This window comes from Podarcis bocagei (genome assembly GCF_964188305.1).
Source record: "Podarcis bocagei genome assembly, chromosome: 11".
Classification (NCBI taxonomy): domain Eukaryota; kingdom Metazoa; phylum Chordata; class Lepidosauria; order Squamata; family Lacertidae; genus Podarcis; species Podarcis bocagei.
The window spans coordinates 38,173,198-38,181,740 of NC_138136.1; the positions used below are offsets into that span (position 1 = coordinate 38,173,198).

General features: G+C 44.2%; 1 protein-coding gene across 1 annotated transcript in view; it reads right to left on the minus strand.

The window, feature by feature from the left end:
- Nucleotides 1–8,233, minus strand: part of PIK3R1 (phosphoinositide-3-kinase regulatory subunit 1) — a 62,889-nt gene extending 54,656 nt beyond the window's left edge. The window contains exon 1 of the mRNA XM_081212832.1: nucleotides 8,057–8,233. The gene's annotated coding sequence lies outside the window, so the exon portion shown is untranslated. The remainder of the gene's footprint in view (nucleotides 1–8,056) is intronic.
- Nucleotides 8,234–8,543: the final 310 nt, after the last annotated feature.

Genomic DNA, 8,543 nt, shown 5'->3' on the forward strand with positions numbered 1-8,543 from the left:
AAAAGAGTGAATTAAACTAGGGTGGGTTTAACCCATAGCATCCTCCCAAGCATGCCTTCTTGCTTTGGGGTGGTTCTTTTGAGAAGAAGCACTGCTTGAACACAAATTGATTTTATGCATGAAATCACGTGCCTCCATTTTTTATTCCCTCAGAAACTATACATTTAACAGCAAGGTTACAATTTTTTCTATGAAGACTTTAACTTACTCCTTTCACATTTTGATGTGATTTCCCACAGCTTTATGTAACTGTACTGAAGCTAGACCACCTAAGGAGCAGTATTTTGTCAGGCTGGGGGAAGTGGTAAATACTTAAATTAGACCTGGAGCAAAAGACGAGGCTTGAACATTTAAATCATGTTGGTGTGATTACGAAGTTAAAAAAGCAATACACTGCTGTAAAATACTATAAATATACACACTAAACACTAGCTTACAGAAATCCAGAACAGTAGGTGCCTTATAAAGTTTTTATTATTTCACCTGTTATTCATTCTACAGCTATAGAAAAAGCTAAATTCAAATCATAATCTAATTGCTGCATTGCTGTACCAACAAGTGAAAGCATTCACTTAAACAGTGAAAACCTTTTAAAGCAAAGAATAAAATGTCTTCAGGGGGCTATGTAATTCTAGCAGGTGAGACTATTTACAGGATAATATTTTTTTTATCCTGCCACTCTGCCATTTGCTGCAAAGTATAATGAATAACGGTTAAGTGAAAATTCCAACTGATGGATGAATTCTGCCAAAGCAATTCTCTGGAAAAAACCTCTGGAAAAAACCTCGCTCTATCCCAGTTGCAGTAGGATCACATAACACAGTTTTTGAAAATCTGTATTTCATGAAGTATGGCTCATAGTAGAATAGACGTGGTACCCAATCCTACATTTTCAAAGTCACAGAAACCATTTACACCTGACCTAATAATTCTAGGATCAAAACTCCTTCAGTAGAGTTAAGGTTCTTACAAAGTCATTCATGCATCAAAAAGCATGAAAATTATGAGTTAAGGAGACAGTTTTGTCTTCTGCACCAAAGGCAGTATACATGTTCCTGTGACATACTGTGCTGTGACATACTGTGCCTTCGTGCATCTGAGCCACACTGGGATCAGCTGCACTAAGTGGGGCTCATTTTCAGTGCCCATCAGCTGATGGGAACTGAAACTGAGCCCTGCTTCGTCCATTTGAGCTAAGTGTGGTTCAAATTCCCACTCAGCCATGAAGCTCACTGGGTGATCTCGGGCCAGTCACCATCTCTTAGCCTAACCCATGGGTTGTTGTGAGGATGAAATGGGGAGGAGAACTGTGTACAGTCATACCCTGGGTTACAGACACTTCGGGTTGCGCAATTTTGGGTTGCGCACTGCGCCGAACCCAGAAGTACCAGAACAGGTTACTTCCGGGTTTCAGTGCTTGCGCATATGCAGTAGCACTATAATGCGCTTTGCGCATGTGCAGAAGTACCGATTTGCGACCCGTGCGCAGGCGCGGTGCTGCGGGTTGCGAATGCTGCGGGTTGCAAACGTGCTTTCCACACAGATCACATTTGCAACCCGAGCATCCAACCACCTTGATATCCTCGGAAGATAAAGGTGATATATAAATATAAGAAATAAATGAAAATAAAATTGGATGTTTGGATTCAAACCACAGCTGCAAATAGACATTATTAATCTGTAGCATGCCTTTGAATTTATCGCCTGATGTCACAATGGGACAAGTGAGCACCTCCCACACCTGTTCAAGGTGACCTGCAGAGGATGGTGGAGGTTTGGATCTGGTCCACCAGCCAGAAAAGGTCCCCTGCCCCTGTCCTACATGGTTCTCAAGTTTCTGGGTGTTGGAAACCAAAGAGCTTTCTAATGTGTCTCCTGAATTTGTTCTTAGGACCTGGCCTGGCTTCACACATCATGGTAAACTATGGCTTACCATGACTGCTCATATTGCATCTACTCTGCTGCTCCCTTTGCTTAGCACAGAGAAAATAAATGTGGACCAGGGCTTACATTTGTTTCTCTCCAAACAAGCCACAAACAGAAGCCCAGAACAAACCTTGGCTTCTGCTCATGGCTCATCTGAAGACAAGGAAAGCATGAGTGCTGGTTCACATGTGACATATAGACAGCACTCTGCTTTGTTCCAGTCCAGCTCAGTAAAGGAAGGAGTGTGGCGGGCATGATTTGTGGTATGCCATGGTTTGTTACTGACCATGGCTTACTGTTCTGTGAAAATAGGGCCACCATAGAAATGTGGAAAAATTAGAAACAAAATAGAATCTCACACAAACAAAATATTGAAGTTCAAGATACTGAGATCCAAAATAGTGATGGTACCACTGTTAACTTCTTTCCTCCTACATCCAGCACTTTGCTTTTCTATATACAAATAACTTCTTACAAAGATTTCAGTGAAGACAACTGTACTGCTATTATCACCAACTGCTCCATTAATAACACTGGTTGAATGATTAATGATGACAGATACCTGATGACTGTATTAGTGAGTTCACAGGAAGAAGAGGAATTATGTGAAGAAACTTGTAGCACATATGGCTTCACAAGCAATAGCAATGACACAGATTCAGTAGCATCAGAGGATAAAATATGGGGAAATATTTTTCAATATAACCGATGGTTACTAATGGATGTAAATGTTTACTAAAAGTTATCATCTTTTTCTCTATCTAGACCTGCAATGTGCAGTTATGTATGAATGAAGAAAAATGGAGCACAAAGTGCCATATCTCTGTCTACCGATGACTGGCAAATATATTGGAAGTAATGATAACAGGACCTTTGGTTCTCATGAGCTTAAAAAAATGGGAGTTTACACCATGTTTACTCTTCCATGAGCCATGCTTCATAATATATGGGGGGAGTGCCTTTTGATCCCCTACATCTCCAATGCACTGAGGAAATGTTGGTGAAGACTAATCAATAAGGACAACCAATCATCATCCATCAACAGAATTATTTTCATGCATGTTGTCATTTGGCTGTGTGACTGTAAGCCAAGTGTAAAAGAGCATTCCTGTGCATATACACAACGTCAAGAAGCAGCTCTGCACAAGTCGTCATCTATCAGTGTACTTAAAAGGTGAAACTATTGGAAAGAAAGAGGAGAAACAGACCTCCTGCAAGTACAGTCCCTTCCCAAACTCCAACTTTGGTTATGTTAGTTGGGTATACTGACTGCTTTGATTAAAGAAGAATTACATTTGAGAGCCAGTAAGCTCTGTTACAAGTGCCTATCTCCCTCCGCCCCTCTTCTGTCATTCTGTTACACTCCTCACTGCAAAGCTGCCCCTTTGATTCTGAAGATGCCACAAGTTATCAACCATCCAAAGGCACCATGTAGTGTCTCTATAAAAGCTCTTCTCCCACAGTACTCCAGCTTTTCTGCTGTACTTAGGAACCCACAAATGAACATGCAGTATCACTATATGCTAAATTTCTCCACTCTCTGGTATCTGCAAAAAGAACTTGTCAGGAAGGGGAAATGATGCATTGAAATAATTGATATGCTACAAGGGTGCCAGCTCCTGGGGGCTGAGGCACTGTGCCCCCCGATCTTGCACAGCATCCTGATGTCATGCAACATCGCATGCACGACAACAGGATGTCGCATCAGGTCCCCTCGATCCTCCGAAGAAGGTGGCGACTCCAAGTCGCTTGACAAATGCAAAAACATCTAACAAAGCCCACCACCAAAACTCAGGGGTAAACCTCTTAGTAAGGAAAAAATATGCATATCAGTAAATATATTTACTGATTACACTCAGTAATAGAAAATAAAACCACTTTCTATAGATACAGCACGCAGAATTTTGCACAGCATTGCCACTGCACCTATGGGATTGTGCTATTGCCCAGGCATCAAGCTGGCCTAGAATGCTGGTCTAGATAAACCTTTGATCTGATCCTGCAGGGCTTTTATGTACTGGTGGAAGCTAGCCAAACATCTTACATTGGATTTAGACTCTTGGAGTATAATGATGGGGAGGTAAGGTTATGTGCCTCAACATGCCCGCACTAAGGAAGTGAACACTTCGGCATTGGCTATGAAAGTCTACTAATAACTCTAGAACTTTCACACCTATGCCTAGGAACACATCTGGAACTGGAAACAAGGGGGAATGCACCGTAAGTATTAATTAAATTGTTCTACAGTGATTTCTGTGTACATTGTTTTCGTCACTAATTCTTGCAACAAACAAGCAAGTCCACTTAAACACACCTTGACTTGAGAGTCTGGAACATCGCCAACACTCAACTAAATATATACACAACCTGTGCCAGAAAATTAACACTTCTCCAAATATCTCAAATGCTTTGAAATATTTATTATCACGCTAAGAAATAGTTTCAGCTCCACAAGCGCACAAGTGTGTGAGGAGGCCTACTCACTTTGTTCTCATTGCCACAACCATTTTGGCACACTGCCAATTAAGAGTTCTTCTCTAAACACTGTAAAATGTGTCTAGTTTGACCTATTTTCCCCCTCCCCACCAGTAGAGAAAGATAGCACAGCCCCTCCACCCACTCCAACAAACTTTCAGTCAAATTTAAAAAGAGTGGGTTGCACCGTAGATACAATACAGCAACAACCCCCTTGAACCTCAGGGTTGACAATGGATCACATGGGAAGCAAATGCCCCAAGTTGCTTTGTTAAGTGCTGAACTTCTTTATACTCATGTACTAATGTATTCCCCAAATGCAGAAGTTTCATTTTGCCTTTTTGTTATCAGCCTGTACAAGTCTGTATTGGAAATCAGGGCCAAGCAATGGTCTTGCCCAGCAAACCTCTAGCTGTTAAGCCTATTCTCCAAGACAGCAAACTGATGGATCTTACCAACACAGCTGCCGTGCTCCAGTACTTCCATAATACAGAAATACTGCAGTATTTATACCAGCAGATAGGTACAGATAGGGTACAGATCAGTCTCTGGTTTGCAGTTAGTTTGAGAACAGGAAAGAATCTCTCAGGATAGACTCAACTGTTTCCTTGACCAAGACATTTTAGAATGAGTTTTCTGCTTCTGAAGTTGTGCTGAAGAGCTATTTGCTCTGCCTAAGACATCTTTATGACCTTACACATTAAGCAATAACTTTTTAAAAGAACTATTTACTTGTTACATTTATTCTTTGTGCTATTAATGTGTTCCACAAGCCAATCACATTTTAAACAAAATTAAAACACTGTCTCCAGCCATTATTGTAAACAGTCCTGTACTAATTATAGGAGCTTTTAAAGAAGTTAGAATGCAATTCTCTGCACATCTATTCAGAAGTAAATTCCATGAAGTACAGTGGGGCTTACTCCCTTATAAGTAATTACAGCATTGCAGGACAATCCAAGTACTATACGCAAACATTATTATGATCTTTTAAATAAAGTGGAATTGGATTTGCCTGATCAAGAAGCAGAATGCCCATTAAATTTATGTGGTCCAGATTTTATCCTTCTGTAGCTTACAGGTTTTAATCCTGAGGAGTAATGGGATTCTTTCTTTATAGCAGTCTCTCTACCTCAGAACAGTATACAGTGATACCTCGGGTTATGTACTTAATTCGTTCTGGAGGTCCGTTCTTAACCTGAAACTGTTCTTAACCTGAAGCACCACTTTAGCTAATGGGGTCTCCTGCCGCCGCCGCGCTGCTGGAGCACGATTTCTGTTCACATCTTGAAGCAAAGTTCTTAACCTGAAGCACTATTTCTGGGTTAGCGGAGTCTGTAACCTGAAGCATATGTAACCTGAAGTGTATGTAACCCGAGGTACCACTGTACTCTAACTGTAGAAGTCATTACCAGCTCTTCTGGCCATAATTATTTAACAAACTGGTACCTTACACTTGCAAAGCATCTGTTCTACTACACAAATTTTTAGAGTTTGCATTCATTCCTCAAAAAGCTTCACATTAAGACTACAACTGTGTACTTACTGAAATAGAAGTAAGTTTCAATGAACTCAACAGAACTTGCTACCGAGTAGACAGGCACAGGATTGCACCTGTGAGTGTCATAGCCTTAAGTTATAATAGCTCCTCCTGTCGGCACCACAGAGATTTTACCAGGGTGTTGGTTTTTTATTTTGTTTTTTGTTCCCTTACACATCCAATTAATTGGTCTGTATCCAATAAGTTCTACGCACAGTGGACCTATTGAAATTAATAAATAAGTTAGTCAAGTTTATCAATTTCAATGGGTCTACTCTGAGTAGAGATTATGTTGGATACAACCCAGTGTCTTCATTTTTCACACTATGGGTACCACACACTGGATTTTTTTCTGTTGATGAATTAATAAAAATATAACCCAGCAACACACATCATGTGAAAATGCAGTACCTTGCTTAATTCCTTTTGCACCTGAATAGCAAGAAATTTCTCTGCCTATTCAAATGGTTCTATGCATCTTATACCCTCTTTTTTCAGTGTGGGCACGTTTTAATCCAATGCTTAGAGGCAAGGATTTGGCAGCAGAAAACACAAGACTTTCCTCTCCCCTTCCTGAACTCAAATCCTTCAACCAGCCATTTGTTCCTCCAGAACCAGACACTTTCCATTTCCAGGAAAGACACAATACACTAATAAGAACTATTTTTTCTAAAATGCCACCAGTAAATCCCAAAGCAAACACAATGCAGCACTCAAGGATAGCACAAGAAGTTCGCTTAACAGCTCATTACACTTCACCGAAATGCAGCTTTGGCAGCACAAGCTTCATATAATATCAGGGCTATGAATTCAACAAATTGCATCTCTGCTTCACATTGCATCTAATTAAAACCAGTAAGTCTCCCTGTGTATTCCTGATAGGGTAGTAAGAGTTTGCTTACTTATTTATAAGAGAAATTTCAAAATTTCAAAATAGTAAAGACAATACATGTAGAAAAGAGCAAAGTTATGTTGAACAACATTATGCAAATTCGGTACTTATAATATGAATACATTATAGGAGTGTGGTAGGGAGGGGGGGGTTAGCCTTCCGATACATGATTAAAATTCCTATCAGGAAAATGGTGTGAAGCAATTTTCCAGATTAACTTCCGTGGATTGCTCACTTATCCAGAGAATGAGATTTTAGTGTCAATATTTAGCCAGCTTTATTTAGCATCAACCAAGTCTAGCACCTTGTGCTCCACTCTTGCCATTGCACACTGTCTAGACCAAGAAGTGCCATGCACTCTTTTGATTCGCTTCCCCACATAAACCAGCAGTGTGGACTTCCTCACGCAGCACAGCCGCTGTGCAAAGTCCATAAAAATCACCGAGGGAGGCAGAAAAAGAAAGAAAAAGGAAACGTGTTCAGATTTTGAAATATAAAGTCAGCGAGAGGGTTATTCCTTCCGGGTTTTTCAAACGACCTGTAGCCGATTGAGAATTCGCCTAACCGCAATGCATGCAGTTCAGCGCAGCTTCAACTCTGTCGGCCGCCACCAGCACCCAAAAAAGGGGGAGACGAGGCAGGGAATACGAAATATTTAACCCGGCAATTCCTCCCTTCCTCGCACCCTTCCCAGTTCCCAGACCTTGAGAGTGGAGGGCACCTAGGCTGGTCTGGGGCTGAGGAGCGGGGCTGCTATAAAATGCAACCTCCTGCAATCCTGAGCGCCCTTTCCCAGAGAAAGCATTTTTTTCTCCTTCGCAAGCATACCAGCTGGCGCGGGGATCGGGTCCCGCTGCTGCAAGGACGCCGCTCCGCTCCAGTTCAACTTCCTCCAGCCAAGCCAGCTGGGCAGGGGAGACGGGAAATGAATGCAATGCAAGGCTTTGCTTGCTTGCCTGCCTGCCTGCCTGCCTGTCAGTCACCGGGAGGGGAAGAAGCAGGAGCCGCGCGCAAGAGAGAGACAGCGAAGCCCCCCTTCAGGCGGCAGGAGGCCTCGCGCCGCCGAACAGGATGTCTGCAACGCGCGGCCAAGCGGCGTCCTGGACCCGCCGCCGCCGCCGCCGGACTCCCCTCCGCACGCTCGCTAGGCCGGCAGCAGCGAGGCAGGGAAGGGAGGCGGGCGGCGGCGAGGGGACGGCGACGCGGGAAGGAAAGGCTCTCACCTTCGGCTGTCACGCACCCGCCCGGGCCCCAGCCGCGCGCCCTGCAGCGAAGGGAGAGAAGCCGAGCGCGCCAAGCCTCCGGCTGCGCCTGCTGCTGCTGCTGCTGCTTCGCCGCCGCCGCCACAGCAGCCCTCGCTCGCCGCCGCGCTGCTTCCTTCGCCTCAGCCCCAGCCAGCCAGGCAGCCCGAGCCCAGCGCAGCCTGGCGTCCCTCCCAGCTCGCCTCTCGCCCCGCCTCCGTTCCCTCACCCCTGCCAACCCGCGCCAGGCCTGGGGGACCCAAGCGCCGCCTACCCGCCCAGCCAGGCTGCAGCCTCTCCAGCTTGCTCTCGCTCTAGCCGCCGCCGCAGCGGCCGTCCGCTTCCCCTCGGGCTGCTTGGCGGTTCCTCCTCGCGGGCCGAAAAGGTTCCTCTTGCTGCAGCCCGCCCCTCTCCGTTCGGGTGGCGGGCCGGAGGAAAAGAACCGGCCATTGACCCGCTGAGATGACAG